General features: G+C 44.0%; 1 protein-coding gene and 32 non-coding genes across 33 annotated transcripts in view; 13 read left to right on the forward strand and 20 right to left on the reverse strand.

The window, feature by feature from the left end:
* The window catches only part of si:dkey-245n4.2, a 314713-nt gene that overhangs the window by 53629 nt on the left and 233178 nt on the right, over positions 1-27906 (reverse strand). The gene's annotated exons all lie outside the window — the stretch shown is intronic.
* Positions 1745-1860, reverse strand: LOC137495797 (U5 spliceosomal RNA). The gene has a single exon (XR_011015774.1). It is a non-coding gene; the product is annotated as a U5 spliceosomal RNA (small nuclear RNA).
* trnad-guc (transfer RNA aspartic acid (anticodon GUC)) lies at positions 2561-2632 on the forward strand. The gene has a single exon. It is a non-coding gene; the product is annotated as a tRNA-Asp (tRNA).
* LOC137495799 (U5 spliceosomal RNA) lies at positions 2967-3082 on the reverse strand. The gene has a single exon (XR_011015776.1). It is a non-coding gene; the product is annotated as a U5 spliceosomal RNA (small nuclear RNA).
* LOC137495791 (U5 spliceosomal RNA) lies at positions 4750-4865 on the reverse strand. Its single transcript, XR_011015768.1, has one exon. It is a non-coding gene; the product is annotated as a U5 spliceosomal RNA (small nuclear RNA).
* On the forward strand, positions 5567-5638 carry trnad-guc (transfer RNA aspartic acid (anticodon GUC)). The gene has a single exon. It is a non-coding gene; the product is annotated as a tRNA-Asp (tRNA).
* LOC137495669 (U5 spliceosomal RNA) lies at positions 5973-6088 on the reverse strand. The gene has a single exon (XR_011015646.1). It is a non-coding gene; the product is annotated as a U5 spliceosomal RNA (small nuclear RNA).
* On the reverse strand, positions 7750-7865 carry LOC141385872 (U5 spliceosomal RNA). Its single transcript, XR_012406984.1, has one exon. It is a non-coding gene; the product is annotated as a U5 spliceosomal RNA (small nuclear RNA).
* Positions 8567-8638, forward strand: trnad-guc (transfer RNA aspartic acid (anticodon GUC)). The gene has a single exon. It is a non-coding gene; the product is annotated as a tRNA-Asp (tRNA).
* LOC141385984 (U5 spliceosomal RNA) lies at positions 8989-9104 on the reverse strand. The gene has a single exon (XR_012407097.1). It is a non-coding gene; the product is annotated as a U5 spliceosomal RNA (small nuclear RNA).
* trnad-guc (transfer RNA aspartic acid (anticodon GUC)) lies at positions 9798-9869 on the forward strand. The gene has a single exon. It is a non-coding gene; the product is annotated as a tRNA-Asp (tRNA).
* Positions 10204-10319, reverse strand: LOC141385985 (U5 spliceosomal RNA). The gene has a single exon (XR_012407098.1). It is a non-coding gene; the product is annotated as a U5 spliceosomal RNA (small nuclear RNA).
* On the reverse strand, positions 11419-11534 carry LOC141385873 (U5 spliceosomal RNA). Its single transcript, XR_012406985.1, has one exon. It is a non-coding gene; the product is annotated as a U5 spliceosomal RNA (small nuclear RNA).
* On the forward strand, positions 12233-12304 carry trnad-guc (transfer RNA aspartic acid (anticodon GUC)). Its single transcript has one exon. It is a non-coding gene; the product is annotated as a tRNA-Asp (tRNA).
* On the reverse strand, positions 12639-12754 carry LOC141385986 (U5 spliceosomal RNA). The gene has a single exon (XR_012407099.1). It is a non-coding gene; the product is annotated as a U5 spliceosomal RNA (small nuclear RNA).
* trnad-guc (transfer RNA aspartic acid (anticodon GUC)) lies at positions 13448-13519 on the forward strand. Its single transcript has one exon. It is a non-coding gene; the product is annotated as a tRNA-Asp (tRNA).
* LOC141385871 (U5 spliceosomal RNA) lies at positions 13854-13969 on the reverse strand. Its single transcript, XR_012406983.1, has one exon. It is a non-coding gene; the product is annotated as a U5 spliceosomal RNA (small nuclear RNA).
* trnad-guc (transfer RNA aspartic acid (anticodon GUC)) lies at positions 14673-14744 on the forward strand. Its single transcript has one exon. It is a non-coding gene; the product is annotated as a tRNA-Asp (tRNA).
* LOC141385960 (U5 spliceosomal RNA) lies at positions 15079-15194 on the reverse strand. Its single transcript, XR_012407072.1, has one exon. It is a non-coding gene; the product is annotated as a U5 spliceosomal RNA (small nuclear RNA).
* Positions 15896-15967, forward strand: trnad-guc (transfer RNA aspartic acid (anticodon GUC)). Its single transcript has one exon. It is a non-coding gene; the product is annotated as a tRNA-Asp (tRNA).
* On the reverse strand, positions 16302-16417 carry LOC141385971 (U5 spliceosomal RNA). Its single transcript, XR_012407084.1, has one exon. It is a non-coding gene; the product is annotated as a U5 spliceosomal RNA (small nuclear RNA).
* Positions 17116-17187, forward strand: trnad-guc (transfer RNA aspartic acid (anticodon GUC)). Its single transcript has one exon. It is a non-coding gene; the product is annotated as a tRNA-Asp (tRNA).
* LOC141385987 (U5 spliceosomal RNA) lies at positions 17522-17637 on the reverse strand. The gene has a single exon (XR_012407100.1). It is a non-coding gene; the product is annotated as a U5 spliceosomal RNA (small nuclear RNA).
* Positions 21217-21332, reverse strand: LOC141385874 (U5 spliceosomal RNA). The gene has a single exon (XR_012406986.1). It is a non-coding gene; the product is annotated as a U5 spliceosomal RNA (small nuclear RNA).
* trnad-guc (transfer RNA aspartic acid (anticodon GUC)) lies at positions 22034-22105 on the forward strand. Its single transcript has one exon. It is a non-coding gene; the product is annotated as a tRNA-Asp (tRNA).
* On the reverse strand, positions 22440-22555 carry LOC141385875 (U5 spliceosomal RNA). The gene has a single exon (XR_012406987.1). It is a non-coding gene; the product is annotated as a U5 spliceosomal RNA (small nuclear RNA).
* trnad-guc (transfer RNA aspartic acid (anticodon GUC)) lies at positions 23254-23325 on the forward strand. Its single transcript has one exon. It is a non-coding gene; the product is annotated as a tRNA-Asp (tRNA).
* On the reverse strand, positions 23660-23775 carry LOC141385979 (U5 spliceosomal RNA). Its single transcript, XR_012407092.1, has one exon. It is a non-coding gene; the product is annotated as a U5 spliceosomal RNA (small nuclear RNA).
* trnad-guc (transfer RNA aspartic acid (anticodon GUC)) lies at positions 24477-24548 on the forward strand. Its single transcript has one exon. It is a non-coding gene; the product is annotated as a tRNA-Asp (tRNA).
* Positions 24883-24998, reverse strand: LOC141385988 (U5 spliceosomal RNA). The gene has a single exon (XR_012407101.1). It is a non-coding gene; the product is annotated as a U5 spliceosomal RNA (small nuclear RNA).
* Positions 25692-25763, forward strand: trnad-guc (transfer RNA aspartic acid (anticodon GUC)). The gene has a single exon. It is a non-coding gene; the product is annotated as a tRNA-Asp (tRNA).
* Positions 26098-26213, reverse strand: LOC141385876 (U5 spliceosomal RNA). Its single transcript, XR_012406988.1, has one exon. It is a non-coding gene; the product is annotated as a U5 spliceosomal RNA (small nuclear RNA).
* Positions 27321-27436, reverse strand: LOC141385877 (U5 spliceosomal RNA). Its single transcript, XR_012406989.1, has one exon. It is a non-coding gene; the product is annotated as a U5 spliceosomal RNA (small nuclear RNA).

Raw genomic sequence — 27906 nt, forward strand, 5'->3', positions numbered from 1 at the left:
TGTATGCTATAAACTTCATAAAAATTAGAGATGCAAAGATTATATATTTTGGTTATGATTTTATGGTCTGAAAAAAAATGATGGTACCATAATTATCACGTCTAATGTAAATTTAAGCTTTTTATAAGGTAAGTATTTAAATGAACAATTGTTACCATCTGTGACCATATATGCATAATCATTTTAATAATTTGCAGTAATTGGTATCTTTTGTTTACTTTGTACTGAAAGCCACGCACAACTTTCACTGATATGGCGCGAAACATTTTCTACTCGACCAGGGTTCGATTCCCCAAAGGGGAGGCATTTTCTTCAGGGTGGCTTAACTCCTAACCCCAGCTCAGGCTTCAGCATTAAGCTGTCCAAAGAAACAAACCTACCGTACAAAATTGGCTACGGCGTTCTTGTGGTAAAAAGGGCTCAATTTTGTTCTTGATGAGCCTTTATTGCTGTGGTTCCAAAGATTGCAATTTAGAAGAGAGGGAAAAAATGACACACGGATCTAATTGCTGTGATGTAGATGATGACCTGCGAGCAACTACATTTGATCGCTGGATCGACAGCAATCATTCTGTCTAGGCTAAACTATGGACACAAACACTCTTCCACAACTTGTTCTGCAATTCAACAACTCAATGCAGCTCTGCAGATAGCAAACCACCCAAAAATAAACAATACTTGCATTAGTTTCTCCCCATGGAAATCTTTATTTAAAAACGAAAATGTATGCGTGACTGAAGAGAAACTGGAGCTATAACGTTATGCTGCTGGATCAGAGCACTTGGCCTGACACAGCACAATGTTCGCTAAGGGTGACTGCATGGCACGTTGACCTCATAATCTTACTTTGTTGAAAGGAAGACATCGAAGCATTATGCAGTACAGAATAAGGTCAGACAGAAAGAGGCGCAGTCTTTGGTTTAGACAAATATATCCACATGTTCACAGCTGCAGTGATGTCACATTGTAAAATTGTGTTACTAGGACATCAGACAGATTAGAGCCCAGTCCTTGGTAACAGCCAATGGTTTTGAGGGTGACAACAACCAGCAGAAGCTACAGTTTGCCCTTTGGACTGAACCCATCGGTCGTTGTTTTTATTTCATGTCTGACTCTGCCTGTCTTAAGGAGGAATGGCTTGGCTTCGGTTTGGTGAGACTGCTGGCAGAAAGTGTCCACCCACGCTTGACATATCCAATAGCACGCTAGTCTTTGTTAGTATAGTGGAGAGTATTTCCATGTGTCACCCGGATGATCAGGGTTCGCTTCCCTGCCAGGGGGCGCTTTTTTTAGGATGCTAAACTCCTCTCAAAAACTTGAGCTTCAGCATGAATCTGTCCAAAAAAAACAAGCCCACAGTGCGACGTTCGTCGGAAGAAATCGACCGGGGTTCGATTCCCCGACGGGGAGGCATTTTCTTCAAGACGCTGAACTCCTTACCCCACCTCAGGCTTAAGCATAAAGCTGTCCAAAGAAACAAACCCACCATTCAATATTGGCCATGTCCTTCTTGTGGTAAAAAAGAGCTCGATTTTGCTCACTCGCTTTTTTGCTGCGTTTCCAAAGATTGCAATTGTGAAGAGAGGGAGAAAAAGACACACAGATCCAAGATTGCTGCGCTTTAGAGAATGAGCTAAGAGCAACTTCATTTGATCGCCGGATTGATAACAACCATTCTGTCTAGGCTAATCTACTGACACAAACACTTTTCCACATCTCGTTCTACAATTCAACATCTTAATGCAGCTCTGCAGATAGCAGAGCACCCAAAAATAAACAAAATTCACAATAGTTCCTCCCCACGGAAATCTTTAGTAAAAGGCGAAAGATTTGTGCGTGATTGAAGAGAAACTCGAGCTGTAACACTATGCTGCTTAATCAGAGCACTTGGCCTGACACAGCACAATGTTCGGCAAGGGTGACTGCAAGGCACGTTGGCCTCGTAATCCTACTTTGTTGAAAGGAAGGCATCGAAGCATTACGCAGTACAGAATGAGGTCACACAGAAAGAGGTGCAGTCTTTGGTTAAGACAAATATATCCACATGTTCACAGCTGCAGTGATGTCACCATGTAAAATTGTGTTATTAGGACATCAGACAGATTAGAGCCCAGTCCTTGGTAACAGCCAAAGGTTTTGAGGGTGACTATAACCAGCAGAAGCTACAGTTTGCCCTTTAGACTGAACCCATCGGTCGTTGTTTTTATTACATGTCTGACTCTGCCTGTCTTAAGGAGGAATGGCTTGGCTTCGGTTTGGTGAGACTGCTGGCAGAAAGTGTCCACCCACGCTTGACATATCCAACAGCACGCTAATCTTTGTTAGTATAGTGGACAGTATTTCCATGTGTCACCCGGAAGATCAGAGTTCGCTTCCCTGCCAGGTGGTGCTTTTTTTTAGGATGCTAAACTCCTCTCAAAAACTTGAGCTTCAGCATGAATCTGTCCAAAAAAAACAAGCCCACAGTGCGACGTTCGTCGGAAGAAACTTGCAGCCTTTTGCTCTCAGGCACCCTCAACATAATAGTGCAGCTGAACAGTTTACTTTTGTGCATAAGTGATCCTCGTTAGTATAGTGGACAGTATCTCCGCCTGTCACGCGGAAGACCGGAGTTCGATTCCCCGACGGGGAGGCATTTTCTTCAAGACGCTGAACTCCTTACCCCACCTCAGGCTTAAGCATAAAGCTGTCCAAAGAAACAAACCCACCATACCATATTGGCCATGTCCTTCTTGTGGTAAAAAAGAGCTCGATTTTGCTCACTCGCTTTTTTGCTGCGGTTCCAAAGATTGCAATTGTGAAGAGAGGGAGAAAAAGACACACAGATCCAAGATTGCTTCGCTTTAGAGAATGAGCTAAGAGCAACTTCATTTGATCGCCGGATTGATAACAACCATTCTGTCTAGGCTGATCTACTGACACAAACACTCTTCCACATCTCGTTCTGCAATTCAACATCTTAATGCAGCTCTGCAGATAGCAGAGCACCCAAAAATAAACAAAATTCACAATAGTTCCTCCCCACGGAAATCTTTAGTAAAAGGCGAAAGATTTGTGAGTGATTGAAGAGAAACTCGAGCTGTAACACTATGCTGCTTAATCAGAGCAGTTGGCCTGACACAGCACAATGTTCGGCAAGGGTGACTGCAAGGCACGTTGGCCTCGTAATCCTACTTTGTTGAAAGGAAGGCATCGAAGCATTACGCAGTACAGAATGAGGTCACACAGAAAGAGGTGCAGGCTTTGGTTAAGACAAATATATCCACATGTTCACAGCTGCAGTGATGTCACCATGTAAAATTGTGTTATTAGGACATCAGACAGATTAGAGCCTAGTCCTTGGTAACAGCCAAAGGTTTTGAGGGTGACTATAACCAGCAGAAGCTACAGTTTGCCCTTTAGACTGAACCCATCGGTCGTTGTTTTTATTACATGTCTGACTCTGCCTGTCTTAAGGAGGAATGGCTTGGCTTCGGTTTGGTGAGACTGCTGGCAGAAAGTGTCCACCCACGCTTGACATATCCAACAGCATGCTAGTCTTTGTTAGTATAGTGAACAGTATTTCCATGTGTCACCCGGATGATCAGGGTTCGCTTCCCTGCCAGGGGGGGCTTTTTTTTAGGATGCTAAACTCCTCTCAAAAACTTGAGCTTCAGCATGAATCTGTCCAAAAAAAAAAACAAGCCCACAGTGCGACGTTCGTCGGAAGAAACTTGCAGCCTTTTGCTCTCAGGCACCCTCAACATAATAGTGCAGCTGAACAGTTTACATTTTTGCATAAGTGATCCTCGTTAGTATAGTGGACAGTATCTCCGCCTGTCACGCGGAAGACTGGGGTTCGATTCCCTGACGGGGAGGCATTTTCTTCAAGACGCTGAACTCCTTAAGCCTGATTTATACTTCTGCGTCAGGTGACCGGCGTAACCCACGGCGCAGGCAACGCGCGTGGCTGTGCATTTATACTTCTGCGCGCTGTCTCTGTCGGTCTGCATTAACACTTCCGAAACGCTAGTTGGCAGTGAGGTGTAAATGTTCCTCTGTGTCAAGTTTCTTCGCTACTTTTTTGCATTTCCTGAACACTTCCGGGATGTACAAGTGGCTCAAACTCGCTCATTTTGAGGCAGGAACCGGCGGACGTGCAACAACTTTAACTATGAGGTAAACACAAAACAAAACTTTCCATCCGGAGCTCCTTCACGGGACTCCACACTTGTAAACAATCGCTCGCGCGGCGTTGCGCCATTCGCGCGCCTCTCGGTCCCGCCCAGACTCGTCAGCGCTACCAAGCCGACCAATCACAGAGCTTATGCTACGCGTTGTTGCGACGTGTAGTTACATTTTTTGAGAGGTGCACGTCAGTGACGGCGATGGCCACGGCGAAGGGCTACGCGTCAGCGCCGTAGCATACGCCGGTGTTTGACGCAGAAGTATAAATCAGGCTTTACCCCACCTCAGGCTTAAGCATAAAGCTGTCCAAAGAAACAAACCCACCATACAATATTGGCCATGTCCTTCTTGTGGTAAAAAAGAGCTCAATTTTGCTCACTCGCTTTTTTGCTGCGGTTCCAAAGATTGCAATTGTGAAGAGAGGGAGAAAAAGACACACAGATCCAAGATTGCTGCGCTTTAGAGAATGAGCTAAGAGCAACTTCATTTGATCGCCGGATTGATAACAACCATTCTGTCTAGGCTGAACTACTGACACAAACACTCTTCCACATCTCGTTCTGCAATTCAACATCTTAATGCAGCTCTGCAGATAGCAGAGCACCCAAAAATAAACATAACTCACAATAGTTCCTCCCCACGGAAATCTTTAGTAAAAGGCGAAAGATTTGTGCGTGTTTGAAGAGAAACTCGAGCTGTAACACTATGCTGCTTAATCAGAGCACTTGGCGTGACACAGCACAATGTTCGGCAAGGGTGACTGCAAGGCACGTTGGCCTCGTAATCCTACTTTGTTGAAAGGAAGGCATCGAAGCATTACGCAGTACAGAATGAGGTCACACAGAAAGAGGTGCAGTCTTTGGTTAAGACAAATATATCCACATGTTCACAGCTGCAGTGATGTCACCATGTAAAATTGTGTTATTAGGACATCAGACAGATTAGAGCCCAGTCCTTGGTAACAGCCAAAGGTTTTGAGGGTGACTATAACCAGCAGAAGCTACAGTTTGCCCTTTGGACTGAACCCATCGGTCGTTGTTTTTATTACATGTCTGACTCTGCCTGTCTTAAGGAGAAATGGCTTGGCTTCGGTTTGGTGAGACTGCTGGAAGAAAGTGTCCACCCACGCTTGACATATCCAATAGAATGCTAGTCTTTGTTAGTATAGTGGACAGTATTTCCATGTGTCACCCGGATGATCAGGGTTCGCTTCACTGCCAGGGGGGGCTTTTTTTAGGATGCTAAACTCCTCTCAAAAACTTGAGCTTCAGCATGAATCTGTCCAAAAAAAAAACAAGCCCACAGTGCGACGTTCGTCGGAAGAAACTGGCAGCCTTTTGCTCTCAGGCATCCTCAACATAATAGTGCAGCTGAACAGTTTACATTCATGCTTAAGTGATCCTCGTTAGTATAGTGGACAGTATCTCCGCCTGTCATGCGGAAGACCGGGGTTCGATTCCCCGACGGGGAGGCATTTTCTTCAAGACGCTGAACTCCTTACCCCACCTCAGGCTTAAGCATAAAGCTGTCCAAAGAAACAAACCCACCATACAATATTGGCTATGTCCTTCTTGTGGTAAAAAAGAGCTCGATTTTGCTCACTCGCTTTTTTGCTGCGGTTCCAAAGATTGCAATTGTGAAGAGAGGGAGAAAAAGACACACAGATCCAAGATTGCTGCGCTTTAGAGAATGAGCTAAGAGCAACTTCATTTGATCGCCGGATTGATAACAACCATTCTGTCTAGGCTAATCTACTGACACAAACACTCTTCCACATCTCGTTCTGCAATTCAACATCTTAATGCAGCTCTGCAGATAGCAGAGCACCCAAAAATAAACAAAACTCACAATAGTTCCTCCCCACGGAAATCTTTAGTAAAAGGCGAAAGATTTGTGCGTGATTGAAGAGAAACTTGAGCTGTAACACTATGCTGCTTAATCAGAGCAGTTGGCCATACACAGCACAATGTTTGGCAAGGGTGACTGCAAGACACGTTGGCCTCGTAATCCTACTTTGTTTAAAGGAAGGCATCGAAGCATTACGCAGTACAGAATGAGGTCACACAGAAAGAGGTGCAGTCTTTGGTTAAGACAAATATATCCACATGTTCACAGCTGCAGTGATGTCACCATGTAAAATTGTGTTATTAGGACATCAGACAGATTAGAGCCCAGTCCTTGGTAACAGCCAAAGGTTTTGAGGGTGACTATAACCAGCAGAAGCTACAGTTTGCCCTTTGGACTGAACCCATCGGTCGTTGTTTTTATTACATGTCTGACTCTGCCTGTCTTAAGGAGGAATGGCTTGGCTTCGGTTTGGTGAGACTGCTGGCAGAAAGTGTCCACCCACGCTTGACATATCCAATAGCACGCTAGTCTTTGTTAGTATAGTGGACAGTATTTCCATATGTCACCCGGATGATCAGGGTTCGCTTCCCTGCCAGGGGGTGCTTTTTTCAGGATGCTAAACTCCTCTCAAAAACTTAAGCTTCAGCATGAATCTGTCCAAAAAAACAAGCCCACAGTGTGACGTTCGTCGGAAGAAACTTGCAGCCTTTTGCTCTCAGGCACCCTCAACATAATAGTGCAGCTGAACAGTTTACATTTTTGCATGAGTGATCCTCGTTAGTATAGTGGACAGTATCTCCGCCTGTCACGCGGAAGACCGGGGTTGATTCCCCGACGGGGAGGCATTTTCTTCAAGACGCTGAACTCCTTAAGCCTGATTTATACTTCTGCGTCAGGTGACCGGCGTAACCCACGGCGCAGGCAACGCGCGTGGCTGTGCATTTATACTTCTGCGCGCTGTCTCTGTCGGTCTGCATTAACACTTCCGAAACGCTAGTTGGCAGTGAGGTGTAAATGTTCCTCTGTGTCAAGTTTCTTCGCTACTTTTTTGCATTTCCTGAACACTTCCGGGATGTACAAGTGGCTCAAACTCGCTCATTTTGAGGCAGGAACCGGCGGATGTGCAACAACTTTAACTATGAGGTAAACACAAAACAAAACTTTCCATCCGGAGCTCCTTCACGGGACTCCACACTTGTAAACAATCGCTCGCGCGGTGTCGCGCCATTTGCGCGCCTCTCGGTCCCGCCCAGACTCGTCAGCGCTACCAAGCCGACCAATCACAGAGCTTATGCTACGCGTCGTTGCGACGTGTAGTTACATTTTTTGAGAGGTGCACGTCAGTGACGGCGATGGCCACGGCGAAGGGCTACGAGTCAGCGCCGTAGCATACGCCGGTGTTTGACGCAGAAGTATAAATCAGGCTTTACCCCACCTCAGGCTTAAGCATAAAGCTGTCCAAAGAAACAAACCCACCATACAATATTGGCCATGTCCTTCTTGTGGTAAAAAAGAGCTCAATTTTGCTCACTCGCTTTTTTGCTGCGGTTCCAAAGATTGCAATTGTGAAGAGAGGGAGAAAAAGCCACACAGATCCAAGATTGCTGCGCTTTAGAGAATGAGCTAAGAGCAACTTCATTTGATCGCCGGATTGATAACAACCATTCTGTCTAGGCTGATCTACTGACACAACCACTCTTCCACATCTCGTTCTGCAATTCAACATCTTAATGCAGCTCTGCAGATAGCAGAGCACCCAAAAATAAACAAAACTCACAATAGTTCCTCCCCACGGAAATCTTTAGTAAAAGGCGAAAGATTTGTGCGTGATTGAAGAGAAACTCGAGCTGTAACACTATGCTGCTTAATCAGAGCACTTGGCGTGACACAGCACAATGTTCGGCAAGGGTGACTGCAAGGCACGTTGGCCTCGTAATCCTACTTTGTTGAAAGGAAGGCATCGAAGCATTACGCAGTACAGAATGAGGTCACACAGAAAGAGGTGCAGTCTTTGGTTAAGACAAATATATCCACATGTTCACAGCTGCAGTGATGTCACCATGTAAAATTGTGTTATTAGGACATCAGACAGATTAGAGCCCAGTCCTTGGTAACAGCCAAAGGTTTTGAGGGTGACTATAACCAGCAGAAGCTACAGTTTGCCCTTTGGACTGAACCCATCGGTCGTTGTTTTTATTACATGTCTGACTCTGCCTGTCTTAAGGAGGAATGGCTTGGCTTCGGTTTGGTGAGACTGCTGGCAGAAAGTGTCCACCCACGCTTGACATAACCAAAAGCAAGCTAGTCTTTGTTAGTATAGTGGACAGTATTTCCATGTGTCACCCGGATGATCAGGGTTCGCTTCCCTGCCAGGGGGGGCTTTTTTTAGGATGCTAAACTCCTCTTAAAAACTTGAGCTTCAGCATGAATCTGTCCAAAAAAAAAACAAGCCCACAGTGCGACGTTCGTCGGAAGAAACTTGCAGCCTTTTGCTCTCAGGCACCCTCAACATAATAGTGCAGCTGAACAGTTTACATTCTTGCATAAGTGATCCTCGTTAGTATAGTGGACAGTATCTCCGCCTGTCACGCGGAAGACCGGGGTTCGATTCCCCGACGGGGAGGCATTTTCTTCAAGACGCTGAACTCCTTACCCCACCTCAGGCTTAAAAAGCTGTCCAAAGCTTTTTAAAGCTGTCCAAAGAAACAAACCCACCATACAATATTGGCCATGTCCTTCTTGTGGTAAATAAGAGCTCGATTTTGCTCACTCGCTTTTTTGCTGCGGTTCCAAAGACTGCAATTGTGAAGAGAGGGAGAAAAAGACACACAGATCCAAGATTGCTGCGCTTTAGAGAATGAGCTAAGAGCAACTTCATTTGATCGCCGGATTGATAACAACCATTCTGTCTAGGTTAATCTACTGACAAAAACACTCTTCCACATCTCGTTCTGCAATTCAACATCTTAATGCAGCTCTGCAGATAGCAGAGCACCCAAAAATAAACAAAACTCACAATAGTTCCTCCCCACGGAAATCTTTAGTAAAAGGCGAAAGATTTGTGCGTGATTGAAACTCGAGCTGTAACACTATGCTGCTTAATCAGAGCAGTAGGCCTGACACAGCACAATGTTCGGCAAGGGTGACTGCAAGGCACGTTGGCCTCGTAATCCTACTTTGTTGAAAGGAAGGCATCGAAGCATTACGCAGTACAGAATGAGGTCACACAGAAAGAGGTGCAGTCTTTGGATAAGACAAATATATCCACATTTTCAAAGCTGCAGTGATGTCACCATGTAAAATTGTGTTATTAGGACATAAGACAGATTAGAGCCCAGTCCTTGGTAACAGCCAAAGGTTTTGAGGGTGACTATAACCAGCAGAAGCTACAGTTTGCCCTTTGGACTGAACCCATCGGTCGTTGTTTTTATTACATGTCTGACTCTGCCTGTCTTAAGGAGGAATGGCTTGGCTTCGGTTTGGTGAGACTGCTGGCAGAAAGTGTCCACCCACGCTTGACATATCCAATAGCACGCTAGTCTTTGTTAGTATAGTGGACAGTATTTCCATGTGTCACCCGGATGATCAGGGTTCGCTTCCCTGCCAGGGGGTGCTTTTTTTAGGATGCTAAACTCCTCTCAAAAACTTGAGCTTCAGCATGAATCTCTCCAAAAAAACAAGCCCACAGTGCGACGTTCGTCGGAAGAAACTTGCAGCCTTTTGCTCTCAGGCACCCTCAACATAATAGTGCAGCTGAACAGTTTACATTCTTGCATAAGTGATCCTCGTTAGTATAGTGGACAGTATCTCCGCCTGTCACGCGGAAGACCGGGGTTTGATTCCCCGACGGGGAGGCATTTTCTTCAAGACGCTGAACTCCTTACCCCACCTCAGGCTTAAGCATAAAGCTGTCCAAAGAAACAAACCCACCATACAATATTGGCCATGTCCTTCTTGTGGTAAATAAGAGCTCGATTTTACTCACTCGCTTTTTTGCTGCGGTTCCAAAGACTGCAATTGTGAAGAGAGGGAGAAAAAGACACACAGATCCAAGATTGCTGCGCTTTAGAGAATGAGCTAAGAGCAACTTCATTTGATCGCCGGATTGATAACAACCATTCTGTCTAGGCTAATCTACTGACACAAACACTCTTCCACATCTCGTTCTGCAATTCAACATCTTAATGCAGCTCTGCAGATAGCAGAGCACCCAAAAATAAACAAAACTCACAATAGTTCCTCCCCACGGAAATCTTTAGTAAAAGGCGAAAGATTTGTGCGTGATTGAAACTCGAGCTGTAACACTATGCTGCTTAATCAGAGCAGTTGGCCATACACAGCACAATGTTCGGCAAGGGTGACTGCAAGGCACGTTGGCCTCGTAATCCTACTTTGTTGAAATGAAGGCATCGAAGCATTACGCAGTACAGAATGAGCTGACACAGAAAGAGGTGCAGTCTTTGGTTAAGACAAATATATCCACATTTTCAAAGCTGCAGTGATGTCACCATGTAAAATTGTGTTATTAGGACATCAGACAGATTAGAGCCCAGTCCTTGGTAACAGCCAAAGGTTTTGAGGGTGACTATAACCAGCAGAAGCTACAGTTTGCCCTTTGGACTGAACCCATCGGTCGTTGTTTTTATTACATGTCTGACTCTGCCTGTCTTAAGGAGGAATGGCTTGGCTTCGGTTTGGTGAGACTGCTGGCAGAAAGTGTCCACCCACGCTTGACATATCCAATAGCACGCTAGTCTTTGTTAGTATAGTGGACAGTATTTCCATGTGTCACCCGGATGATCAGGGTTCGCTTCCCTGCCAGGGGGTGCTTTTTTTAGGATGCTAAACTCCTCTCAAAAACTTGAGCTTCAGCATGAATCTGTCCAAAAAAACAAGCCCACAGTGCGACGTTCGTCGGAAGAAACTTGCAGCCTTTTGCTCTCAGGCACCCTCAACATAATAGTGCAGCTGAACAGTTTACATTCTTGCATAAGTGATCCTCGTTAGTATAGTGGACAGTATCTCTGCCTGTCACGCGGAAGACCGGGGTTCGATTCCTCGATGGGGAGGCATTTTCTTCAAGACGCTGAACTCCTTACCCCACCTCAGGCTTAAGCATAAAGCTGTCCAAAGAAACAAACCCACCATTCAATATTGGCCATGTCCTTCTTGTGGTAAAAAAGAGCTCGATTTTCCTCACTCGCTTTTTTGCTGCGGTTCCAAAGATTGCAATTGTGAAGAGAGGGAGAAAAAGACACACAGATCCAAGATTGCTGCGCTTTAGAGAATGAGCTAAGAGCAACTTCATTTGATCGCCGGATTAATAACAACCATTCTGTCTAGGCTAATCTACTGACACAAACACTCTTCCACATCTCGTTCTGCAATTCAACATCTTAATGCAGCTCTGCAGATAGCAGAGCACCCAAAAATAAACAAAACTCACAATAGTTCCTCCCCACGGAAATCTTTAGTAAAAGGCGAAAGATTTGTGCGTGATTGAAGAGAAACTCGAGCTGTAACACTATGCTGCTTAATCAGAGCAGTAGGCCTGACACAGCACAATGTTCGGCAAAGGTGACTGCAAGGCACGTTGGCCTCGTAATCATACTTTGTTGAAAGGAAGGCATCGAAGCATTACGCAGTACAGAATGAGGTCACACAGAAAGAGGTGCAGTCTTTGGATAAGACAAATATATCCACATTTTCAAATCTGCAGTGATGTCACCATGTAAAATTGTGTTATTAGGACATAAGACAGATTAGAGCCCAGTCCTTGGTAACAGCCAAAGGTTTTGAGGGTGACTATAACCAGCAGAAGCTACAGTTTGCCCTGTGGACTGAACCCATCGGTCGTTGTTTTTATTACATGTCTGACTCTGCCTGTCTTAAGGAGGAATGGCTTGGCTTCGGTTTGGTGAGACTGCTGGCAGAAAGTGTCCACCCACGCTTGACATATCCAATAGCACGCTAGTCTTTGTTAGTATAGTGGACAGAATTTCCATGTGTCACCCGGATGATCAGGGTTCGCTTCCCTGCCAGGGGGTGCTTTTTTTAGGATGCTAAACTCCTCTCAAAAACTTGAGCTTCAGCATGAATCTGTCCAAAAAAACAAGCCCATAGTGCAACGTTCGTCGGAAGAAACTTGCAGCCTTTTGCTCTCAGGCACCCTCAACATAATAGTGCAGCTGAACAGTTTACATTCTTGCATAAGTGATCCTCGTTAGTATAGTGGACAGTATCTCCGCCTGTCACGCGGAAGACCGGGGTTCGATTCCCCGATGGGGAGGCATTTTCTTCAAGACGCTGAACTCCTTACCCCACCTCAGGCTTAAGCATAAAGCTGTCCAAAGAAACAAACCCACCATTCAATATTGGCCATGTCCTTCTTGTGGTAAAAAAGAGCTCGATTTTGCTCACTCGCTTTTTTGCTGCGGTTCCAAAGATTGCAATTGTGAAGAGAGGGAGAAAAAGACACACAGATCCAAGATTGCTGCGCTTTAGAGAATGAGCTAAGAGCAACTTCATTTGATCGCCGGATTGATAACAACCATTCTGTCTAGGCTAATCTACTGACACAAACACTCTTCCACATCTCGTTCTGCAATTCAACATCTTAATGCAGCTCTGCAGATAGCAGAGCACCCAAAAATAAACAAAACTCACAATAGTTCCTCCCCACGGAAATCTTTAGTAAAAGGCGAAAGATTTGTGCGTGATTGAAACTCGAGCTGTAACACTATGCTGCTTAATCAGAGCAGTTGGCCATACACAGCACAATGTTCGGCAAGGGTGACTGCAAGGCACGTTGGCCTCGTAATCCTACTTTGTTGAAATGAAGGCATCGAAGCATTACGCAGTACAGAATGAGCTCACACAGAAAGAGGTGCAGTCTTTGGTTAAGACAAATATATCCACATTTTCAAAGCTGCAGTGATGTCACCATGTAAAATTGTGTTATTAGGACATCAGACAGATTAGAGCCCAGTCCTTGGTAACAGCCAAAGGTTTTGAGGGTGACTATAACCAGCAGAAGCTACAGTTTGCCCTTTGGACTGAACCCATCGGTCGTTGTTTTTATTACATGTCTGACTCTGCCTGTCTTAAGGAGGAATGGCTTGGCTTCGGTTTGGTGAGACTGCTGGCAGAAAGTGTCCACCCACGCTTGACATATCCAATAGCACGCTAGTCTTTGTTAGTATAGTGGACAGTATTTCCATGTGTCACCCGGATGATCAGGGTTCGCTTCCCTGCCAGGGGGTGCTTTTTTTAGGATGCTAAACTCCTCTCAAAAACTTGAGCTTCAGCATGAATCTGTCCAAAAAAACAAGCCCACAGTGCGACGTTCGTCGGAAGAAACTTGCAGCCTTTTGCTCTCAGGCACCCTCAACATAATAGTGCAGCTGAACAGTTTACATTCTTGCATAAGTGATCCTCGTTAGTATAGTGGACAGTATCTCCGCCTGTCACGCGGAAGACCGGGGTTCGATTCCCCGATGGGGAGGCATTTTCTTCAAGACGCTGAACTCCTTACCCCACCTCAGGCTTAAGCATAAAGCTGTCCAAAGAAACAAACCCACCATTCAATATTGGCCATGTCCTTCTTGTGGTAAAAAAGAGCTCGATTTTGCTCACTCGCTTTTTTGCTGCGGTTCCAAAGATTGCAATTGTGAAGAGAGGGAGAAAAAGACACACAGATCCAAGATTGCTGCGCTTTAGAGAATGAGCTAAGAGCAACTTCATTTGATCGCCGGATTGATAACAACCATTCTGTCTAGGCTAATCTACTGACACAAACACTCTTCCACATCTCGTTCTGCAATTCAACATCTTAATGCAGCTCTGCAGATAGCAGAGCACCCAAAAATAAACAAAACTCACAATGGTTCCTCCCCACGGAAATCTTTAGTAAAAGGCGAAAGATTTGTGCGTGATTGAAGAGAAACTCGAGCTGTAACACTATGCTGCTTAATCAGAGCAGTAGGCCTGACACAGCACAATGTTCGGCAAGGGTGACTGCAAGGCACGTTGGCCTCGTAATCATACTTTGTTGAAATGAAGGCATCGAAGCATTACGCAGTACAGAATGAGGTCACACAGAAAGAGGTGCAGTCTTTGGTTAAGACAAATATATCCACATTTTCAAAGCTGCAGTGATGTCACCATGTAAAATTGTGTTATTAGGACATCAGACAGATTAGAGCCCAGTCCTTGGTAACAGCCAAAGGTTTTGAGGGTGACTATAACCAGCAGAAGCTACAGTTTGCCCTTTGGACTGAACCCATCGGTCGTTGTTTTTATCACATGTCTGACTCTGCCTGTCTTAAGGAGGAATGGCTTGGCTTCGGTTTGGTGAGACTGCTGGCAGAAAGTGTCCACCCACGCTTGACATAACCAAAAGCACGCTAGTCTTTGTTAGTATAGTGGACAGTATTTCCATGTGTCACCCGGATGATCAGGGTTCGCTTCCCTGCCAGGGGGGGCTTTTTTTAGGATGCTAAACTCCTCTTAAAAACTTGAGCTTCAGCATGAATCTGTCCAAAAAAAAAAAACAAGCCCATAGTGCGACGTTCGTCGGAAGAAACTTGCAGCCTTTTGCTCTCAGGCACCCTCAACATAATAGTGCAGCTGAACAGTTTACATTCTTGCATAAGTGATCCTCGTTAGTATAGTGGACAGTATCTCCGCCTGTCACGCGGAAGACCGGGGTTTGATTCCCCGACGGGGAGGCATTTTCTTCAAGACGCTGAACTCCTTACCCCACCTCAGGCTTAAGCATAAAGCTGTCCAAAGAAACAAACCCACCATACAATATTGGCCATGTCCTTCTTGTGGTAAATAAGAGCTCGATTTTACTCACTCGCTTTTTTGCTGCGGTTCCAAAGACTGCAATTGTGAAGAGAGGGAGAAAAAGACACACAGATCCAAGATTGCTGCGCTTTAGAGAATGAGCTAAGAGCAACTTCATTTGATCGCCGGATTGATAACAACCATTCTGTCTAGGCTAATCTACTGACACAAACACTCTTCCACATCTCGTTCTGCAATTCAACATCTTAATGCAGCTCTGCAGATAGCAGAGCACCCAAAAATAAACAAAACTCACAATAGTTCCTCCCCACGGAAATCTTTAGTAAAAGGCGAAAGATTTGTGCGTGGTTGAAGAGAAACTCGAGCTGTAACACTATGCTGCTTAATCAGAGCAGTTGGCCATACACAGCACAATGTTCGGCAAGGGTGACTGCAAGGCACGTTGGCCTCGTAATCCTACTTTGTTGAAATGAAGGCATCGAAGCATTACGCAGTACAGAATGAGCTCACACAGAAAGAGGTGCAGTCTTTGGTTAAGACAAATATATCCACATGTTCACAGCTGCAGTGATGTCACCATGTAAAATTGTGTTATTAGGACATCAGACAGATTAGAGCCCAGTCCTTGGTAACAGCCAAAGGTTTTGAGGGTGACTATAACCAGCAGAAGCTACAGTTTGCCCTTTGGACTGAACCCATCGGTCGTTGTTTTTATTACATGTCTGACTCTGCCTGTCTTAAGGAGGAATGGCTTGGCTTCGGTTTGGTGAGACTGCTGGCAGAAAGTGTCCACCCACGCTTGACATAACCAAAAGCACGCTAGTCTTTGTTAGTATAGTGGACAGTATTTCCATGTGTCACCCGGATGATCAGGGTTCGCTTCCCTGCCAGGGGGGGCTTTTTTTAGGATGCTAAACTCCTCTTAAAAACTAGAGCTTCAGCATGAATCTGTCCAAAAAAAAAACAAGCCCACAGTGCGACGTTCGTCGGAAGAAACTTGCAGCCTTTTGCTCTCAGGCAACCTCAACATAATAGTGCAGCTGAACAGTTTACATTCTTGCATAAGTGATCCTCGTTAGTATAGTGGACAGTATCTCCGCCTGTCACGCGGAAGACCGGGGTTCGATACCCCGATGGGGAGGCATTTTCTTCAAGACGCTGAACTCCTTACCCCACCTCAGGCTTAAGCATAAAGCTGTCCAAAGAAACAAACCCACCATACAATATTGGCCATGTCCTTCTTGTGGTAAATAAGAGCTCGATTTTGCTCACTCGCTTTTTTGCTGCGGTTCCAAAGACTGCAATTGTGAAGAGAGGGAGAAAAAGACACACAGATCCAAGATTGCTGCGCTTTAGAGAATGAGCTAAGAGCAACTTCATTTGATCGCCGGATTGATAACAACCATTCTGTCTAGGCTAATCTACTGACACAAACACTCTTCCACATCTCGTTCTGCAATTCAACATCTTAATGCAGCTCTGCAGATAGCAGAGCACCCAAAAATAAACAAAACTCACAATAGTTCCTCCCCACGGAAATCTTTAGTAAAAGGCGAAAGATTTGCGCGTGATTGAAGAGAAACTCGAGCTGTAACACTATGCTGCTTAATCAGAGCAGTAGGCCTGACACAGCACAATGTTCGGCAAGGGTGACTGCAAGGCACGTTGGCCTCGTAATCATACTTTGTTGAAAGGAAGGCATCGAAGCATTACGCAGTACAGAATGAGGTCACACAGAAAGAGGTGCAGTCTTTGGATAAGACAAATATATCCACATTTTCAAAGCTGCAGTGATGTCACCATGTAAAATTGTGTTATTAGGACATAAGACAGATTAGAGCCCAGTCCTTGGTAACAGCCAAAGGTTTTGAGGGTGACTATAACCAGCAGAAGCTACAGTTTGCCCTTTGGACTGAACCCATCGGTCGTTGTTTTTATTACATGTCTGACTCTGCCTGTCTTAAGGAGGAATGGCTTGGCTTCGGTTTGGTGAGACTGCTGGCAGAAAGTGTCCACCCACGCTTGACATATCCAATAGCACGCTAGTCTTTGTTAGTATAGTGGACAGTATTTCCATGTGTCACCCGGATGATCAGGGTTCGCTTCCCTGCCAGGGGGTGCTTTTTTTAGGATGCTAAACTCCTCTCAAAAACTTGAGCTTCAGCATGAATCTGTCCAAAAAAACAAGCCCACAGTGCGACGTTCGTCGGAAGAAACTTGCAGCCTTTTGCTCTCAGGCACCCTCAACATAATAGTGCAGCTGAACAGTTTACATTCTTGCATAAGTGATCCTCGTTAGTATAGTGGACAGTATCTCCGCCTGTCACGCGGAAGACCGGGGTTCGATTCCCCGACGGGGAGGCATTTTCTTCAAGACGCTGAACTCCTTACCCCACCTCAGGCTTAAGCATAAAGCTGTCCAAAGAAACAAACCCACCATACAATATTGGCCATGTCCTTCTTGTGGTAAATAAGAGCTCGATTTTGCTCACTCGCTTTTTTGCTGCGGTTCCAAAGACTGCAATTGTGAAGAGAGGGAGAAAAAGACACACAGATCCAAGATTGCTGCGCTTTAGAGAATGAGCTAAGAGCAACTTCATTTGATCGCCGGATTGATAACAACCATTCTGTCTAGGCTAATCTACTGACACAAACACTCTTCCACATCTCGTTCTGCAATTCAACATCTTAATGCAGCTCTGCAGATAGCAGAGCACCCAAAAATAAACAAAACTCACAATAGTTCCTCCCCACGGAAATCTTTAGTAAAAGGCGAAAGATTTGTGCGTGATTGAAACTCGAGCTGTAACACTATGCTGCTTAATCAGAGCAGTTGGCCATACAAAGCACAATGTTCGGCAAGGGTGACTGCAAGGCACGTTGGCCTCGTAATCCTACTTTGTTGAAATGAAGACATCGAAGCATTACGCAGTACAGAATGAGGTCACACAGAAAGAGGTGCAGTCTTTGGTTAAGACAAATATATCCACATTTTCAAAGCTGCAGTGATGTCACCATGTAAAATTGTGTTATTAGGACATCAGACAGATTAGAGCCCAGTCCTTGGTAACAGCCAAAGGTTTTGAGGGTGACTATAACCAGCAGAAGCTACAGTTTGCCCTTTGGACTGAACCCATCGGTCGTTGTTTTTATTACATGTCTGACTCTGCCTGTCTTAAGGAGGAATGGCTTGGCTTCGGTTTGGTGAGACTGCTGGCAGAAAGTGTCCACCCACGCTTGACATAACCAAAAGCACGCTAGTCTTTGTTAGTATAGTGGACAGTATTTCCATGTGTCACCCGGATGATCAGGGTTCGCTTCCCTGCCAGGGGGGGCTTTTTTTAGGATGCTAAACTCCTCTTAAAAACTTGAGCTTCAGCATGAATCTGTCCAAAAAAAAAACAAGCCCACAGTGCGACGTTCGTCGGAAGAAACTTGCAGCCTTTTGCTCTCAGGCACCCTCAACATAATAGTGCAGCTGAACAGTTTACATTCTTGCATAAGTGATCCTAGTTAGTATAGTGGACAGTATCTCCGCCTGTCACGCGGAAGACCGGGGTTCGATTCCCCGACGGGGAGGCATTTTCTTCAAGACGCTGAACTCCTTACCCCACCTCACACTGTAAAAAATTGCTGTTAAAAAACAGTCAGATTCTACGGTAAAATAATGTTTTTTCACTAAAACAGTAATATTCTGTTAAAAACAGTGCTTTCTAGGTAACATTTTTGTTTTCGAGAAAGTAACCAACTGCAGAAAACTGTGAGCTAACAGAGTTCAGATTCGATGTTTTGAAGTCTGTGTTTGAAATCACGCTTTGTGTCCTTGTTCACTATTTCATACACTAGTTAACTAATATAGTTCACCTGACTGTTTTAATGAACACTAATGAGTGAATTCAGACACTGATGAACACCTGCTGTTAATAATTACAATTACTGAAGAAAATAAACAAGAAACACAAACAGTGACTTGAGTTACAACATTAAATAAAATCAAATAAAATAAAACAGCTTCAGTCTCAGCGGAGGATCATTAAACAACTCCACAAACAACAGCAGACACACTTATTACTGACTGATTTGACTTCCATACTATTCACATTGAGATCCAACAGAAATTAAGGTGTTTTTTTGTGTCACCGTAATGGAGTGAGGGGCTGGTTTAGTTGGGTTCTTCACCCTTGAACTGATTAATTCAGACTCTCCAATCACTATAATAAAGAGTTAACAAAATGCTTGTATTATAGCAGTCAAGTTGGAAAGTCAATAAATAGAGAAATATATTTGTCTGAAATTAGTTCTGATAAATGTTTTGGTATAAATCTGGAAGAAGGGCCTCATGCAATAGATTTTATGTTTAGTTACAGGTATTAATTAAATTAATGAGAAGTGAAAACAGAAAGATTCCTCCGTAATTACTTAACAGTTAAGAAATAACATACAAAAACAGTTCAGTTATGACAATTACACACTCAGACCTCATGAATCTGACCTTGTATCTCAACAATGGTAACATCTCAAATGTTTCATGCTGCAATGCATGCTGGGAGTGGCATGGTACAAATATCCCAGCATGCATTGCGGTATAAAAAAAATGTTGTATAACGGTCTAAGAGTTTTCTTTACTTGTGTTTGATTCTGCTGTTGTTTATGTTTAGACTTTCAGTTGCCTGTTTGTGAGTTAAACTGTTAATTTTGTTAGTCGTCACCATTATTGAGGTTCATATGCTGATTATTGATGTCTCTTTGAGTGCGATATACACCATAGAGCAGTGTTATTGTCCAAGATATTCTTAGAAACTTCCAGAAATCGTTGCCATATATATATACATAATGTAAAACAATAGATTTAACATTGAATGGGAGCAGTAAATTTTATTATACTAAATGAGAACAGACTCTGCCATTTAATAACAACTTGAACATCACCAGATCTTACTTTTTCAGATTTAGGTTTTTGGCTGGCTTGCCACAACAAAGGAGCTTTTTAAGCAAAGTTCTTAACAATTGCAGCAGCTAAGATATATAAATGTCAGGGCTAAGAGCCCAACTAAAGCAAACTCTGTTCTCCATGATGGTGATGTAAAACTTTAACTTTTTCTCAAGAAGAACTTTAGTAGATGTTATACAAAAATACATGTATTAAGTAATAAGTGTAGCTGGTGATGATGTTTGTAGAGTTGTTTAATCATCCGCTGATCATTTAAATGATTTAATCATTTGTTGTTCTTCAGGTTATTTCATTATAAAGCTGTGACTAAAGTTTAGCATGTTCTGTTCTTGTTTTTTCCTTCAGTATTTCTTCATTTGTTCATTGTTAATCCTCAATTATCATTTAATTAGTCAGTTAATTAATGAATTTACTTCAGCTTTGCTACATGTTTCTTGAACACTCAGTAGTGTGGACACTTCAATAAAAACTGAAGTATATGCTCTGGGGTTTAAAGGGTTAAAGGTGTGAGAGGTAAAAACACAGCGTAAAAATGTATTTTAACAGTAATATACTGTTAATTTACACAACGGAAGTAGACTGTTAAAAAACAGTATATTGCTGGCAACCACAGCTGCCAGTAGATTACCGTTAAATCAAGGAAAAAACAGTATTTTACTGTAAAACCTGAAGCTAATTTCTTCTGTGTGTCACCGTTGTGGAGGAGAGTAGAACCAGTGTATGAGTTAAAGATGAACAATGAACTGCTGATGTTATTCTGCATGTTTCTCTATTTAAAGAAAGCGGCTGTTTAGTTGCTGATGCAGTCAGAATCTCTCTGGTGATTCCAGATTTACATGTATGTGTGCTGTTGTGAAAAATAAGACATTAGAGTTAAACCGAACTTTTTTAATTAACTAAAATAAGTTATCATTATAAGTATGCTTCTAAGCATATATAGCACATTACTTCATAAACTCATTCAGCAGTTGACCAAGTTGAGGCAGTTGCTTTCAGTGAGCAAAATGAGTTCACTTGAGTATTGTGTAAATCAATGTAGTCCATGTATTTTTACAGCAACATACTGTAAAATAACAGTACATTGCTGGCAACTGCAGCTGCCAGTATTTTCCTGTTTTTTAACGGGACAATTTTTAACAGTGCAGGCTTAAGCATAAAGCTGTCCAAAGAAACAAACCCACCATACAATATTGGCCATGTCCTTCTTGTGGTAAAAAAGAGCTAGATTTTGCTCACTCGCTTTTTTGCTGCGGTTCCAAAGATTGCAATTGTGAAGAGAGGGAGAAAAAGACACACAGATCCAAGATTGCTGCGCTTTAGAGAATGAGCTAAGAGCAACTTCATTTGATCGCCGGATTGATAACAACCATTCTGTCTAGGCTAATCTACTGACACAAACACTCTTCCACATCTCGTTCTGCAATTCAACATCTTAATGCAGCTCTGCAGATAGCAGAGCACCCAAAAATAAACAAAACTCACAATAGTTCCTCCCCACGGAAATCTTTAGTAAAAGGCGAAAGATTTGTGCGTGATTGAAGAGAAACTCGAGCTGTAACACTATGCTGCTTAATCAGAGCAGTTGGCCATACACAGCACAATGTTCGGCAAGGGTGACTGCAAGGCACGTTGGCCTCGTAATCCTACTTTGTTGAAATGAAGGCATCGAAGCATTACGCAGTACAGAATGAGGTCACACAGAAAGAGGTGCAGTCTTTGATTAAGACAAATATATCCACATTTTCAAAGCTGCAGTGATGTCACCATGTAAAATTGTGTTATTAGGACATCAGACAGATTAGAGCCCAGTCCTTGGTAACAGCCAAAGGTTTTGAGGGTGACTATAACCAGCAGAAGCTACAGTTTGCCCTTTGGACTGAACCCATCGGTCGTTGTTTTTATTACATGTCTGACTCTGCCTGTCTTAAGGAGGAATGGCTTGGCTTCGGTTTGGTGAGACTGCTGGCAGAAAGTGTCCACCCACGCTTGACATAACCAAAAGCACGCTAGTCTTTGTTAGTATAGTGGACAGTATTTCCATGTGTCACCCGGATGATCAGGGTTCGCTTCCCTGCCAGGGGGGGCTTTTTTTAGGATGCTAAACTCCTCTTAAAAACTAGAGCTTCAGCATGAATCTGTCCAAAAAAAAAACAAGCCCACAGTGCGACGTTCGTCGGAAGAAACTTGCAGCCTTTTGCTCTCAGGCAACCTCAACATAATAGTGCAGCTGAACAGTTTACATTCTTGCATAAGTGATCCTCGTTAGTATAGTGGACAGTATCTCCGCCTGTCACGCGGAAGACCGGGGTTCGATACCCCGATGGGGAGGCATTTTCTTCAAGACGCTGAACTCCTTACCCCACCTCAGGCTTAAGCATAAAGCTGTCCAAAGAAACAAACCCACCATACAATATTGGCCATGTCCTTCTTGTGGTAAATAAGAGCTCGATTTTGCTCACTCGCTTTTTTGCTGCGGTTCCAAAGACTGCAATTGTGAAGAGAGGGAGAAAAAGACACACAGATCCAAGATTGCTGCGCTTTAGAGAATGAGCTAAGAGCAACTTCATTTGATCGCCAGATTGATAACAACCATTCTGTCTAGGCTAATCTACTGACACAAACACTCTTCCACATCTCGTTCTGCAATTCAACATCTTAATGCAGCTCTGCAGATAGCAGAGCACCCAAAAATAAACAAAACTCACAATAGTTCCTCCCCACGGAAATCTTTAGTAAAAGGCGAAAGATTTGTGCGTGATTGAAGAGAAACTCGAGCTGTAACACTATGCTGCTTAATCAGAGCAGTAGGCCTGACACAGCACAATGTTCGGCAAGGGTGACTGCAAGGCACGTTGGCCTCGTAATCATACTTTGTTGAAAGGAAGGCATCGAAGCATTACGCAGTACAGAATGAGGTCACACAGAAAGAGGTGCAGTCTTTGGATAAGACAAATATATCCACATTTTCAAAGCTGCAGTGATGTCACCATGTAAAATTGTGTTATTAGGACATAAGACAGATTAGAGCCCAGTCCTTGGTAACAGCCAAAGGTTTTGAGGGTGACTATAACCAGCAGAAGCTACAGTTTGCCCTTTGGACTGAACCCATCGGTCGTTGTTTTTATTACATGTCTGACTCTGCCTGTCTTAAGGAGGAATGGCTTGGCTTCGGTTTGGTGAGACTGCTGGCAGAAAGTGTCCACCCACGCTTGACATATCCAATAGCACGCTAGTCTTTGTTAGTATAGTGGACAGTATTTCCATGTGTCACCCGGATGATCAGGGTTCGCTTCCCTGCCAGGGGGTGCTTTTTTTAGGATGCTAAACTCCTCTCAAAAACTTGAGCTTCAGCATGAATCTGTCCAAAAAAACAAGCCCACAGTGCGATGTTCGTCGGAAGAAACTTGCAGCCTTTTGCTCTCAGGCACCCTCAACATAATAGTGCAGCTGAACAGTTTACATTCTTGCATAAGTGATCCTCGTTAGTATAGTGGACAGTATCTCCACCTGTCACGCGGAAGACCGGGGTTCGATTCCCCGATGGGGAGGCATTTTCTTCAAGACGCTGAACTCCTTACCCCACCTCAGGCTTAAGCATAAAGCTGTCCAAAGAAACAAACCCACCATACAATATTGGCCATGTCCTTCTTGTGGTAAATAAGAGCTCGATTTTGCTCACTCGCTTTTTTGCTGCGGTTCCAAAGACTGCAATTGTGAAGAGAGGGAGAAAAAGACACACAGATCCAAGATTGCTGCGCTTTAGAGAATGAGCTAAGAGCAACTTCATTTGATCGCCGGATTGATAACAACCATTCTGTCTAGGTTAATCTACTGACACAAACACTCTTCCACATCTCGTTCTGCAATTCAACATCTTAATGCAGCTCTGCAGATAGCAGAGCACCCAAAAATAAACAAAACTCACAATAGTTCCTCCCCACGGAAATCTTTAGTAAAAGGCGAAAGATTTGTGCGTGATTGAACAGAAACTCAAGCTGTAACACTATGCTGCTTAATCAGAGCAGTTGGCCATACACAGCACAATGTTCGGCAAGGGTGACTGCAAGGCACGTTGGCCTCGTAATCCTACTTTGTTGAAATGAAGGCATCGAAGCATTACGCAGTACAGAATGAGGTCACACAGAAAGAGGTGCAGTCTTTGGTTAAGACAAATATATCCACATTTTCAAAGCTGCAGTGATGTCACCATGTAAAATTGTGTTATTAGGACATCAGACAGATTAGAGCCCAGTCCTTGGTAACAGCCAAAGGTTTTGAGGGTGACTATAACCAGCAGAAGCTACAGTTTGCCCTTTGGACTGAACCCATCGGTCGATGTTTTTATTACATGTCTGACTCTGCCTGTCTTAAGGAGGAATGGCTTGGCTTCGGTTTGGTGAGACTGCTGGCAGAAAGTGTCCACCCACGCTTGACATAACCAAAAGCACGCTAGTCTTTGTTAGTATAGTGGACAGTATTTCCATGTGTCACCCGGATGATCAGGGTTCGCTTCCCTGCCAGGGGGGCTTTTTTTAGGATGCTAAACTCCTCTTAAAAACTTGAGCTTCAGCATGAATCTGTCCAAAAAAAAAAACAAGCCCACAGTGCGACGTTCGTCGGAAGAAACTTGCAGCCTTTTGCTCTCAGGCACCCTCAACATAATAGTGCAGCTGAACAGTTTACATTCTTGCATAAGTGATCCTCGTTAGTATAGTGGACAGTATCTCCGCCTGTCACGCGGAAGACCGGGGTTTGATTCCCCGACGGGGAGGCATTTTCTTCAAGACGCTGAACTCCTTACCCCACCTCAGGCTTAAGCATAAAGCTGTCCAAAGAAACAAACCCACCATACAATATTGGCCATGTCCTTCTTGTGGTAAATAAGAGCTCGATTTTACTCACTCGCTTTTTTGCTGCGGTTCCAAAGACTGCAATTGTGAAGAGAGGGAGAAAAAGACACACAGATCCAAGATTGCTGCGCTTTAGAGAATGAGCTAAGAGCAACTTCATTTGATCGCCGGATTGATAACAACCATTCTGTCTAGGCTAATCTACTGACACAAACACTCTTCCACATCTCGTTCTGCAATTCAACATCTTAATGCAGCTCTGCAGATAGCAGAGCACCCAAAAATAAACAAAACTCACAATAGTTCCTCCCCACGGAAATCTTTAGTAAAAGGCGAAAGATTTGTGCGTGATTGAAACTCGAGCTGTAACACTATGCTGCTTAATCAGAGCAGTTGGCCATACACAGCACAATGTTCGGCAAGGGTGACTGCAAGGCACGTTGGCCTCGTAATCCTACTTTGTTGAAATGAAGGCATCGAAGCATTACGCAGTACAGAATGAGCTCACACAGAAAGAGGTGCAGTCTTTGGTTAAGACAAATATATCCACATTTTCAAAGCTGCAGTGATGTCACCATGTAAAATTGTGTTATTAGGACATCAGACAGATTAGAGCCCAGTCCTTGGTAACAGCCAAAGGTTTTGAGGGTGACTATAACCAGCAGAAGCTACAGTTTGCCCTTTGGACTGAACCCATCGGTCGTTGTTTTTATTACATGTCTGACTCTGCCTGTCTTAAGGAGGAATGGCTTGGCTTCGGTTTGGTGAGACTGCTGGCAGAAAGTGTCCACCCACGCTTGACATATCCAATAGCACGCTAGTCTTTGTTAGTATAGTGGACAGTATTTCCATGTGTCACCCGGATGATCAGGGTTCGCTTCCCTGCCAGGGGGTGCTTTTTTTAGGATGCTAAACTCCTCTCAAAAACTTGAGCTTCAGCATGAATCTGTCCAAAAAAACAAGCCCACAGTGCGACGTTCGTCGGAAGAAACTTGCAGCCTTTTGCTCTCAGGCACCCTCAACATAATAGTGCAGCTGAACAGTTTACATTCTTGCATAAGTGATCCTCGTTAGTATAGTGGACAGTATCTCCGCCTGTCACGCGGAAGACCGGGGTTCGATTCCCCGATGGGGAGGCATTTTCTTCAAGACGCTGAACTCCTTACCCCACCTCAGGCTTAAGCATAAAGCTGTCCAAAGAAACAAACCCACCATTCAATATTGGCCATGTCCTTCTTGTGGTAAAAAAGAGCTCGATTTTGCTCACTCGCTTTTTTGCTGCGGTTCCAAAGATTGCAATTGTGAAGAGAGGGAGAAAAAGACACACAGATCCAAGATTGCTGCGCTTTAGAGAATGAGCTAAGAGCAACTTCATTTGATCGCCGGATTGATAACAACCATTCTGTCTAGGCTAATCTACTGACACAAACACTCTTCCACATCTCGTTCTGCAATTCAACATCTTAATGCAGCTCTGCAGATAGCAGAGCACCCAAAAATAAACAAAACTCACAATAGTTCCTCCCCACGGAAATCTTTAGTAAAAGGCGAAAGATTTGTGCGTGATTGAAGAGAAACTCGAGCTGTAACACTATGCTGCTTAATCAGAGCAGTAGGCCTGACACAGCACAATGTTCGGCAAGGGTGACTGCAAGGCACGTTGGCCTCGTAATCATACTTTGTTGAAAGGAAGGCATCGAAGCATTACGCAGTACAGAATGAGGTCACACAGAAAGAGGTGCAGTCTTTGGATAAGACAAATATATCCACATTTTCAAAGCTGCAGTGATGTCACCATGTAATATTGTGTTATTAGGACATAAGACAGATTAGAGCCCAGTCCTTGGTAACAGCCAAAGGTTTTGAGGGTGACTATAACCAGCAGAAGCTACAGTTTGCCCTTTGGACTGAACCCATCGGTCGTTGTTTTTATTACATGTCTGACTCTGCCTGTCTTAAGGAGGAATGGCTTGGCTTCGGTTTGGTGAGACTGCTAGCAGAAAGTGTCCACCCACGCTTGACATAACCAAAAGCACGCTAGTCTTTATTAGTATAGTGGACAGTATTTCCATGTGTCACCCGGATGATCAGGGTTCGCTTCCCTGCCAGGGGGGGCTTTTTTTAGGATGCTAAACTCCTCTTAAAAACTTGAGCTTCAGCATGAATCTGTCCAAAAAAAAAACAAGCCCACAGTGCGACGTTCGTCGGAAGAAACTTGCAGCCTTTTGCTCTCAGGCACCCTCAACATAATAGTGCAGCTGAACAGTTTACATTCTTGCATAAGTGATCCTCGTTAGTATAGTGGACAGTATCTCCGCCTGTCACGCGGAAGACTGGGGTTCGATTCCCCGACGGAGAGGCATTTTCTTCAAGACGCTGAACTCCTTACCCCACCTCAGGCTTAAGCATAAAGCTGTCCAAAGAAACAAACCCACCATACAATATTGGCCATGTCCTTCTTGTGGTAAATAAGAGCTGGATTTTGCTCACTCGCTTTTTTGCTGCGGTTCCAAAGACTGCAATTGTGAAGAGAGGGAGAAAAAGACACACAGATCCAAGATTGCTGCGCTTTAGAGAATGAGCTAAGAGCAACTTCATTTGATCGCCGGATTGATAACAACCATTCTGTCTAGGCTAATCTACTGACACAAACACTCTTCCACATCTCGTTCTGCAATTCAACATCTTAATGCAGCTCTGCAGATAGCAGAGCACCCAAAAATAAACAAAACTCACAATAGTTCCTCCCCACGGAAATCTTTAGTAAAAGGCGAAAGATTTGTGCGTGATTGAAGAGAAACTCGAGCTGTAACACTATGCTGCTTAATCAGAGCAGTAGGCCTGACACAGCACAATGTTCGGCAAGGGTGACTGCAAGGCACGTTGGCCTCGTAATCATACTTTGTTGAAAGGAAGGCATCGAAGCATTACGCAGTACAGAATGAGGTCACACAGAAAGAGGTGCAGTCTTTGGATAAGACAAATATATCCACATTTTCAAAGCTGCAGTGATGTCACCATGTAAAATTGTGTTATTAGGACATAAGACAGATTAGAGCCCAGTCCTTGGTAACAGCCAAAGGTTTTGAGGGTGACTATAACCAGCAGAAGCTACAGTTTGCCCTTTGGACTGAACCCATCGGTCGTTGTTTTTATTACATGTCTGACTCTGCCTGTCTTAAGGAGGAATGGCTTGGCTTCGGTTTGGTGAGACTGCTGGCAGAAAGTGTCCACCCACGCTTGACATATCCAATAGCACGCTAGTCTTTGTTAGTATAG

This window comes from Danio rerio, chromosome 5, assembly GCF_049306965.1.
Source record: "Danio rerio strain Tuebingen ecotype United States chromosome 5, GRCz12tu, whole genome shotgun sequence".
Taxonomy (NCBI): domain Eukaryota; kingdom Metazoa; phylum Chordata; class Actinopteri; order Cypriniformes; family Danionidae; genus Danio; species Danio rerio.